We start from the raw sequence: 9,271 nt of genomic DNA on the forward strand, positions 1-9,271 counted from the left end.
AAAGGCATTTCGCAGATGGCCTGTCGCATGTCAGACCATCCACCTCGTGGACGATGACAAAATCTGTTGAAAAAGTGATCATTTGGCTGGTCTGACATGCGACAGACCATCTATGAAATGCCTTTTGTGATGGACGCTAGCAAATCCCAACATTGTTTTTTATTTGATTTGTGGTTGGGCGACTCTCTTCTATCAACTGTGTTTCCGGATATCTTCCGTCTTGTAACAAACAGGGAAGCAAAAATCTCAGATTATTTATCTAGGGAAAGGGAAGGCTGGGAGATTTTTTGGGATATCCGATTGTGCCGATACCTAAAGGATAATGAAGTAGTGTCTCTCACGGCTCTACTAAAAAACCTATGCCGTGTTTGGTTCTTTTTGGTGAGTGGGATTTGTTTGGAATTAGAAGTCGAACGAGAGATGGGTTGGATGTTGGTCAAAGAGGAGATAGGTGGCGTCTTTCAAAAGTGTAGTTTGGTTGTAAAGGCAAAAGGTGGAAGTTGGTTGAAAATTCCATACAAAAATAAATCCCACAAAAAAAACTCCGATTTAGTAGTATGCAAATGGGCTCTTATTTGTATTCCACGTCAGCAGACAAGCTTCCGACAATCCCAGTAGTCAAAAGGAGTTTTGGGCCAAAAAAAATCAACCAAACGCCGTTCGGCTTTTCAAATCGCTTGCAAATGCTACAAAAGTCTCAATTTTAAGGCAACCAAATGATTGTTATTTATCACCCAATAGGGAGGACAAATTGATTTGGACTCCAACACTGGTGGGGCGTCAGAGTTAAGAGTTTCTTCATGAAAATTAGTGAGGGCATCAAGATTTTGAAACCGGGTTGGTGTGCTCCTCCGGAGGGTCTCCTGAAGTTAAATTTGGATGGGAGCTTGTTAGGAAATCCGGGGCCAGTGGGAATTGGGGGAGCGATCCGTGATTTCAAAGGTAATTCTATTATGATGTATTGCAGACCGGTGGGAGCCTGCGATGCCAATGAGGCGGAAGCTCGAGCACTATTATTTGCGCTCCGATGGTTTCACACTCATAATCTTGCCCCACTGATTGCGGAAGGGGATTCTGCCAATGTGATATCTTAGGCCTCGGATCGGGCTATTGGACCTTGGCGGCTTAGCTAATGTGATCGACGAGATTAACGATCTTATACGCAACATCCGGCCATCATTGGTGCATCGTCGTCGATCGGCAAATACTCTGGCGGATGCTTGCAAAGGAAGGAGTGGGACTATTGAATATGAATGTGGTCTTCAATGAGAATGAGGCGGGTCCTGTGAATTCTGTGAAAAATGTAATTAACACTGGGACATCTTTTCCCTTGCATGGCATGTAACTACTTTTTGGGAATAAATTGTTATCTTTCGAAAAAAAAAAAAAAAACGAAGTTTGCCTTCGGGAACAGGAAGACGTTTGGTTCTGTTTGGGACTAGGATTGGAGAATCCAGGATAGCTGCATTCTCACTGGTTTTGCCTAGGGAGAGTTGTGCCAAACAAGGTTTCGCCAGTACGTGTATGGGTGCAACCCAAAAACAAATCAGGTCAGGTTGGGTCTCCTTCGGTTTGGATTCGGGTTGAGTTTTCCCAACCCAGGCCTGGTTGAGGGCTTAGGCAACCCAACCCGAGTGAAACCTGACATTATTAATATTCTTTTAGTAGGGGTGCAACTCGGGTCGGTTTGGGCCGGGCTGAGGCCAACCCCAACCCAACCGAGGATGGTCAACCCTAACCCAACCAGCCTCTAAATCTCTCAACCCTAACCCAACCCATCTGACCTGAAATCAGGTCGAGGCCAACACTAACCCAAGCAAATATAGCATTCCCTCAACGTAACCCAACCATCTAACCCGAAATCGGGTCGGGTTGAGTCGGGTTCACCTTGGGCCAAACAGAGAAATACAATAACCCAAAGAAAATCAAGATAAAATTAAAGGACGGAGATCGGAGGTCGGGTCGTGTTGCCAAGGCCTCAACCCTAACCCAACCTGAAATTAAACCGGGTTGGCTGTTCCCAACCCTAACCCAACCCACCCCAACCCGAGCCAAAATCCGGTTGAACCCGTCAGGTTCGGGTTGAGCCCAACCGAAGTTGGATTTTTTAGTGAGCTTAAAAACTTGGGTTGGAACTCGGGTCGGGTTCGGGTTGGAAAAAGGATTCCTCGGGTCTGGTCGGGTTGAATCTCATCGGGTTGGAACTCGGATCATGTCGGGTCCAGGGTTGAGTAAATGGTTCCTCGGGACAGGTCGGGCCCCGACCCGACCTGAGTTGCACCCCTACACTGTACATGTCTCTCTTCACTGTCAGTGTATGAATCTTGCTATTCCTGGATTCTCGAATGCTGGTGTCGAACAGGCCCCAGGTGGAGATCTGGATTCTCAAACGCTGGTGCCTAACATGACATGAGTCAGGATATGAGCACATCTCATCACTCATATTTGATCCGACAATGATAAGGCTCCTAATAAGCAAGATTTTGATAAGATTTTACTTACTACTGGTGTTTCACGTTCAATCTCTTGCTATTTTTCATAATGGTGAACAAGAAAAAGGCATGCGGAAAACTTCAAAAGCTAAAGAAGGTTTACATGTATACGATATTTAAAAGCTAAAGAAAGTTTACATTTTAATGTACTTCACAGTTTAGGAAAACTTCTAATTTATAAGGTTTTAAGAACCCCGAGGGCCACCCAAGTTTTTCAATTATACACATGGTACGCACACAAATTGGTGAGAAAGTCCAAAAATCCCAAAAAATCTTGCGAGGGTCGCCAGGGGGAAGGTGAGAAAGTCCTTTCCTTATTTGAAATTTTTAATTTTATATTTTCCACTGTTCCAACTTGGAACATTAGAAGAGACTACACCAACTTTTACTTTCAATGGTTTGGCTGTAGGACCCAAAAATTGCCTTCACAATTGTTGATTAACAAAGCCATCCTTAAATAGAGTCTTTACTTAACATGAGCAAAGTCATCCAAGCAAGGTGAGAAAGGAATAGCCATCTCGAAATGAACAGTCATGTGGGCAATCTTCTCCAACTTTGAGGTGTTGAGGTGGTAGGAAAATATGTCACCATCAATATCAAGAAAAACAACCTCTAGATCTGGGTGAAAAGCTAGGAATCTGTGTACACACAGAACACCTTGGATAAAGAATCTCGGCCAGTAGGATGGTGAAAATTTCCTTAGTAAATCTAGCTTTTTGATTCTATGCTTCAATACTCATTCACTACCCCGCCAATCTTTGAGTGTCCATATTTCCATTTTGTAACGATCGGTATGGCTATAATGAAGACACCCACCAGACTCACCTAACCAATTATTAAGGACACCAACATCCTCAGGCAATCTTATCATTCGCCAGCTCCCTTCCTTGATATCAAATCTCAACACATGATTACAAAACAACACATGCAGAGCTCCATTAGAAAAAACAGGTCGTTTATCACACATTATAAGATCTTCGGATCCCGAGAACACCGTAGATTCAACCCACTTCCCTGTCTCAGAAGAGAAAATCACTAGCTGATAAGGCCCACAGGTTGCGATGCTGAATAACTTTGAAATGCTCAGAGATGCGAGGATCATAGACCAATCCAACAGCATAATCAAGTTTACAGCACTTGGGGAGAGAAACCCATTTTCTAGTGGCTGGATTACAGACAAGATACTGATTACTTCCATACTTACAAAGAATCCACCAATTACAGCAATCACTATTCCTCAACAGACTATCGCGTGGCAAGAAACTGAGGCTCGTATCCATATCGCCTCCATTGTCCAGCTTAGAATTAGACACATAACCATAAGCTCTTGAGGTTTGGTAAAATAGGCCAGACATTAGTGTGGAGGAAGAATTTTTCGTGATAAAACACCCCTAGAGATCAAATTGTTCCATCCCTTTGATACACACTTAAATTTAGAGAGAGTCTTCGCAGGCAATTGAGCAAGGATCTCTATCAAAATATCCTCACTGAAACTCATCTTCATGCCTGCAATGTTTAACGAGAAGGTTGGGGAAGAATCAGAGATCAATGTATAGAGTAAAAAAAAAAATCAATCTCTAGAACATAATCCCCTTTTCAGATCAATTTGATCTAATAGATCATATAATTTTCCGTCCCTGTGAAACTGAATTTCTTAAAACTTGATAAGCCTATAACCCAATAACATAGAACAACTCTAATACCTACTCTTTTAGAAAGTAAACGATAGAGGAAAGTTTCTAAAACAATTGAAGAGATTAGATAAAGGGAAATGATATCAGCACAACTATGCTTTTATAACTTAATACATAATCACCTTGTTTTGCCTGTATTCTCTCTTGTTTTGGTTGTTTTAAGTTTTGATATCAAGGGTATCTTGCCCTTGTTTGTTCTGCCCCTGCCTTAGCCATTGTTCAAAAGATCGGGGTGTCGTCTTCTTCCTTTTATTGTAACATCTTTCTTTAATGGTCCGCTTAACCCCAGCTTACCGATAAAAAAAACTAAAAAACTATACTTTTATAATTGCACGGTCCTAGGCTATTTTGTGTTTCTTATATGGCTTGTAAGAGCTTTTTGGGAAACATAATTACCTTTTGACAGCTCATTAAATACTAAAAGAAAAGAAGCAAGACTGTGCTGATATCATTTCCCTAAATAAATCAAGCTTTATATAGAAATAGGAAACTTGATTACAAAGTCACTTTGTTCCCAAATCAACCTCTAAGTTCTAACCACTCAAAAAGACTCTTAATATGGCCTCGTTTTTTCCAGAAATTTCCATCTTTGAAAAGAAAAAGAGAAGTCAGTAGCCACGAAACACCTGACCTTAGCCTCATCAATAGAGTTCTCCTCCTATCCGTATATGCATTGCTCGGAAAATCATTACAAAAGAAAATCAATCTTAGGATTTGAAGGATATTAGAGGAAACTAGCATGGTTGATCTTCTTTTGGGTTCTGTTTTTTTTAAACAAATCTGTTTCTTCAATGAAAAATACAGTAATAAGAGTCCAATCTTGAATACGAGAAACTAAAAGACTTTCTTGTAAGACTTTTGTTGACTTGGATATACGGTCTGATTTGACTCTTGTTAAAACCAAATTATAGAGAATGTATGATTATGGTAAAGAGTAATCTAGATCGGCTCATATACGGTTACCGACCAATAAGGTTTGAGTTGGGAACACCTTAGCCACGTGTGTTCACGTTGGAAGTGGTATGGTAGTAAGCACAACAAGGTTTGTGGGCTTATTTGAGGAACAAAAGTCCGTAATGAGTCTGCTCTAGGGTTTCCTTTATGTTAGGATAAATACGGGATCGGTCTCTACTTTCAAACATAAGGTTATCATTTCTTCCCATTGGAATACACATAAGGAAGTGGAGAGTAGAAGACCGCCCACAATATTCTTTGTTTTGCATATGTTTGGAATCATAGCAAGATCTAATATTCTTTTTTTATTCTAATATTAGAACAAACCTACTCTTGATTTTAATATTATATTAAAAGGAAATCCAATGATTCCGGTTTTAGTACATTTCACCCACTCACATGGGGGAAGTGTTTTATAGTAGTCTTTTGATAAAGACACCTAAGCCAAAAGTAAACTAAGTTTCATGGTCTTGGGTCATTTTAAGCGAAGTGTAATTTCAATTTTAGAAACTCCGAAGTTGTAATTCTCGATTTATAAGCATACATAGAAGTTGACAAATATTATGAGAAGGTTTAAGGGGGGCCATTTATCATAATTGTTGTGAATGTTCAAAACAGAAAATTATGTTTTCATCTCTATCATGCTAAGGAACAGAATATTTGTCAAACGATCAATGAGCTTTCCTACTTGGTGATTCTGTTCCAGCTAGAATTCTCATGATGAACCTTGAGATGATAATAAAAGAACTCTGAAATGGGTAACTTCAACTGTACCGGATGCTCCCAATGGCCATCGACATTACGCAACCCTAAGCCCATCATCAACCTCAACATGTAGTCCAAACCTATTGGCAATCCTTTCCTAAAACCTAAAAGTAATCAAGTGTAAAAGGGTTTAAAAACATCAAGTATTAAAACCAATACCTTTCCAAGGGCATACAAAGCTAGCTAAAATCGATTGCAAGGCAGAATATATGTAGGGATCAGATAATCAGAGCCTGATTATCGAACCCTCTTCTTGGTCTGAGCAGTTACCCTTCTCTTTTTTTTCATTTTTTTTATGCTGGGGTCAGATAATTCAACCATGTAAGCAGCCTCCAACTCTTCTCACATCTATGCAGACCTGCAAAAACAAACACTCACCGAGATTATAATAATCATGACACATGGTTTCAAGGGATAAAGGGTAACTTATTGTAACTCTACTAAGCAGAAAAGCCAGTAATGGGTTTAGGGGTTGTTTTGCATGTAAAACAAAATAAAAAGTAACAACACAACTTACTATAGAAAACAAGCAGGGACAATTCTGAGGGACTAAAATCTGAGATTTTATTGATCAAAAAGCTGTACAAGAATGTCGTTATAATGGAGACTATTTATAGACTCTGCAAAAGCTTCCTACTCTAACTCAGACTTTGTATCATAATCCTGTTAAAATTAGAAAATATAAAAGAAAACTCCTACAAATTCTCTCTATTTTTCTTGAACTAGTAAAACTCTCCGAAAATAAGCCTTCTTGATTGGCCCAAATAACTAAGATTCCTAATAAAACTATGACTCCCTAAAATCTATCCTAAACAAGCAAAAGTTTCCAAATTCCTATTAAATATAAAATTCTTCAAGTGTAGAGATGAATGTGGGCCGTTGATCTAAATCTGCATCAAAAGTGATGAGGCCTTCGATTACAAGTGTAGGGATTCTTAAAATCTCGCTACTCAGAATCACTCCGTGTAAGATTCAACTACTTTCATACAATAATCAGGGTTAAAAAGAATTTAAAAAAATCCAGTAGATTCAATGACTTTCTTTTCATGTAGTTTTTTAGTTTCTGATCATTTGGTAATTTTTGTTAAATGGGTTGTGCAGGATTTTGCTTTTGCTGATAAGAACAAGGGGGTCCTACAGCAATGGCATGAATTCATATGTTAGCCCATTTTACTGGACACCAGGTCTGCTTATTTTTATGTCTAATTCTCATATTTTATCAATTGGTTCACTCCTAATTGCCAGGCTTTTTTACTTTTTCAATATTAAATCAGATAGGTGCACACATAGTCACAATGAAAATATCAGTTCTAAGAAATGGGATGGAGGATTGTTTTATGAGAACATATATGGTGGTCGACCGTGAGATTATAAAGTGCAGAGAGAGAAAACCATCTCTCCCTTGGATTTTAATCCAAGAGAAAGCCCTTTTGTTTACTTTTTCTTGGTTAAAAAACAAAGGCAGGTTTTGTCTCTACCCGCCCTTTATTATCTCACGGTCGGGCATTATATAATTTCTCTTGTTTTATATGTACGACTGGATGCTATACAAAGTCTTTGAGGCAGTTGGTTATACTCATTTCTATTTCAATGTTGTTCTTTCCTCTCTCTCTCTCTCTCTCTCTCTCAATACATATGGAGATAGCGTGAGTAGGCAGAGCTTTGGGAGAGATTCATTTAGCTGGCATGTCTGCATATGTATGTGTTATTTCATTTGGCCATATTCAAGATGGATAATAGTTGAAAATTATATTCATTTAGGGGCCGTTTGGATACGCAGATTTTAGAATCTAGGTTTTTAGTTCAAAAACAGTGTAAAAGCGGGTTCATGATCAAGCTGTTGTATGTTGTTCTGACAGCGTTTCTTGGATTTTAAGTGAGAAATTCAGGTTTTAAAAATCTCTCCTGCATGCTAAGATTTCTAGAACCTGGAAATATGGGAGGATCTGCTACTCTTGCTGACGGAAAGAAGGGGGAGAAGTTAAAAATGAGTAAAAAACAACGGCTGGTCCGCTTCTTCTCATCTCTTAGCTACAATTTTGAAGAAATCCCGGATTCAAAATCTGCGTATCCAAACAGCCCCTTAGCTTCTTACCAGAGAACTTTTGAATTCAGTCGAGAATGCAAATATAACGTGTCCAGAAACTCAGAAAGCCAAATGGAGCACGGATTTTTATTTTTATTTTTATTTTTATTTTTTTGGTTTTAGTTTTTTGGGTGTTCTTGGGTGCTTAATTAGAAAATTTGTAATCTCTGCACTATATTTTAATTTTAAGGTCTCATGTCGTCTTTTTATCTCTTTTCAATCGTTCATGGCAAGTAATTTCTGACGTGGCATTGATAATTCAGAATTGAAAAACCCATCCAATGATGACTTTTTTTATGTTGGTATTTATAGCTCATATTTCAATTTCTCTCTTCAAGTTCCATATCACTTTGATCACCTTCATAATCCCACGACACAAGAGAAATACTCATTTAGGGCCCGTTTGGATGCCGAGAAGAATTTGATTTGGATTTCTCACTCCTTCACCTGCTCTGCTCCTCAACCTCTCCCCTCCAATAGGAAGTACCCTTTTCCCTCTCTGTCTCCCTCAACATGAGCTGTCGGATCTATTCATTTTGTATTCAAAACTCAATTCCAAATCCAATTACAAAATTTTGAGGTATCCAAACGGGCCCTTACTCTATTTGTAAATTTTTTTTCAACGTAGATGACTTCTTTTGCAAAAACCACTGTACTGTAAGCTGGAAAGAAACTTTGCCTAGACCATATTTGGCAACCATGGTATTGTAAAACATTAGTGACGTGATCTTGGTCCGTGCGGAAAAGTCATTTGATGCAAAAAGAAAAAGGGAATGAAAACCTAACCCCGAAAGAAAGAAAGAAAAGAAGACCCTAACCCTCCCATAGGATGCTCCAAACCCTCCATTTGAGGGGCCACAGCACAATGTAAATAGATTTTGGCCCAAAAATAATTTCCATAGGATGATCCTAACCCTCAGATCTATAGAGGTTTCCGCATTTTCTCTATAGATCAGATAGAGCTACAAACTATTTACGTTGTGGCCCATGAAATGAAAGGTTTGGATCAATCTAAGGCATGATGTAATTGTTGAAAAAGAAAACCGGAGACCTCATGAATTTAACTTCATAAATGACGTGTATTTCCCGCTCAGCTTCTCTTTTGAATTTCGAATCTCCCACTCTGAGAGGGTGCCCTTACAAAACCAACTTCAAGGGCGCCCTCAACGACGTTGACTTTTCCTGAAATTGACCAATCAGGGCGCCCTTGAAGTTGGTTTTTTTGCAAGGGCGCCCTTCATTCTTTCATTGCTTTTTTAAAGGATGTCATCTGTAATGAT

The 9,271-nt window shown here is 39.1% G+C and overlaps 1 long non-coding RNA gene across 1 annotated transcript; it reads right to left on the reverse strand.

Moving 5' to 3' along the window:
- Positions 1-2,801: 2,801 nt before the first annotated feature.
- Positions 2,802-7,496, reverse strand: LOC143856358 (uncharacterized). Its single transcript, XR_013238172.1, has 2 exons — positions 6,065-7,496; positions 2,802-3,998 (listed from the first exon to the last, which is right to left on the reverse strand). It is a non-coding gene; the product is annotated as an uncharacterized LOC143856358 (long non-coding RNA).
- Positions 7,497-9,271: the final 1,775 nt, after the last annotated feature.

Source organism: Tasmannia lanceolata, unplaced genomic scaffold (genome assembly GCF_043159265.1).
Source record: "Tasmannia lanceolata isolate RefF3 unplaced genomic scaffold, GAP_Taslan_0.1 ptg000023l, whole genome shotgun sequence".
Lineage (NCBI taxonomy): Eukaryota > Viridiplantae > Streptophyta > Magnoliopsida > Canellales > Winteraceae > Tasmannia > Tasmannia lanceolata.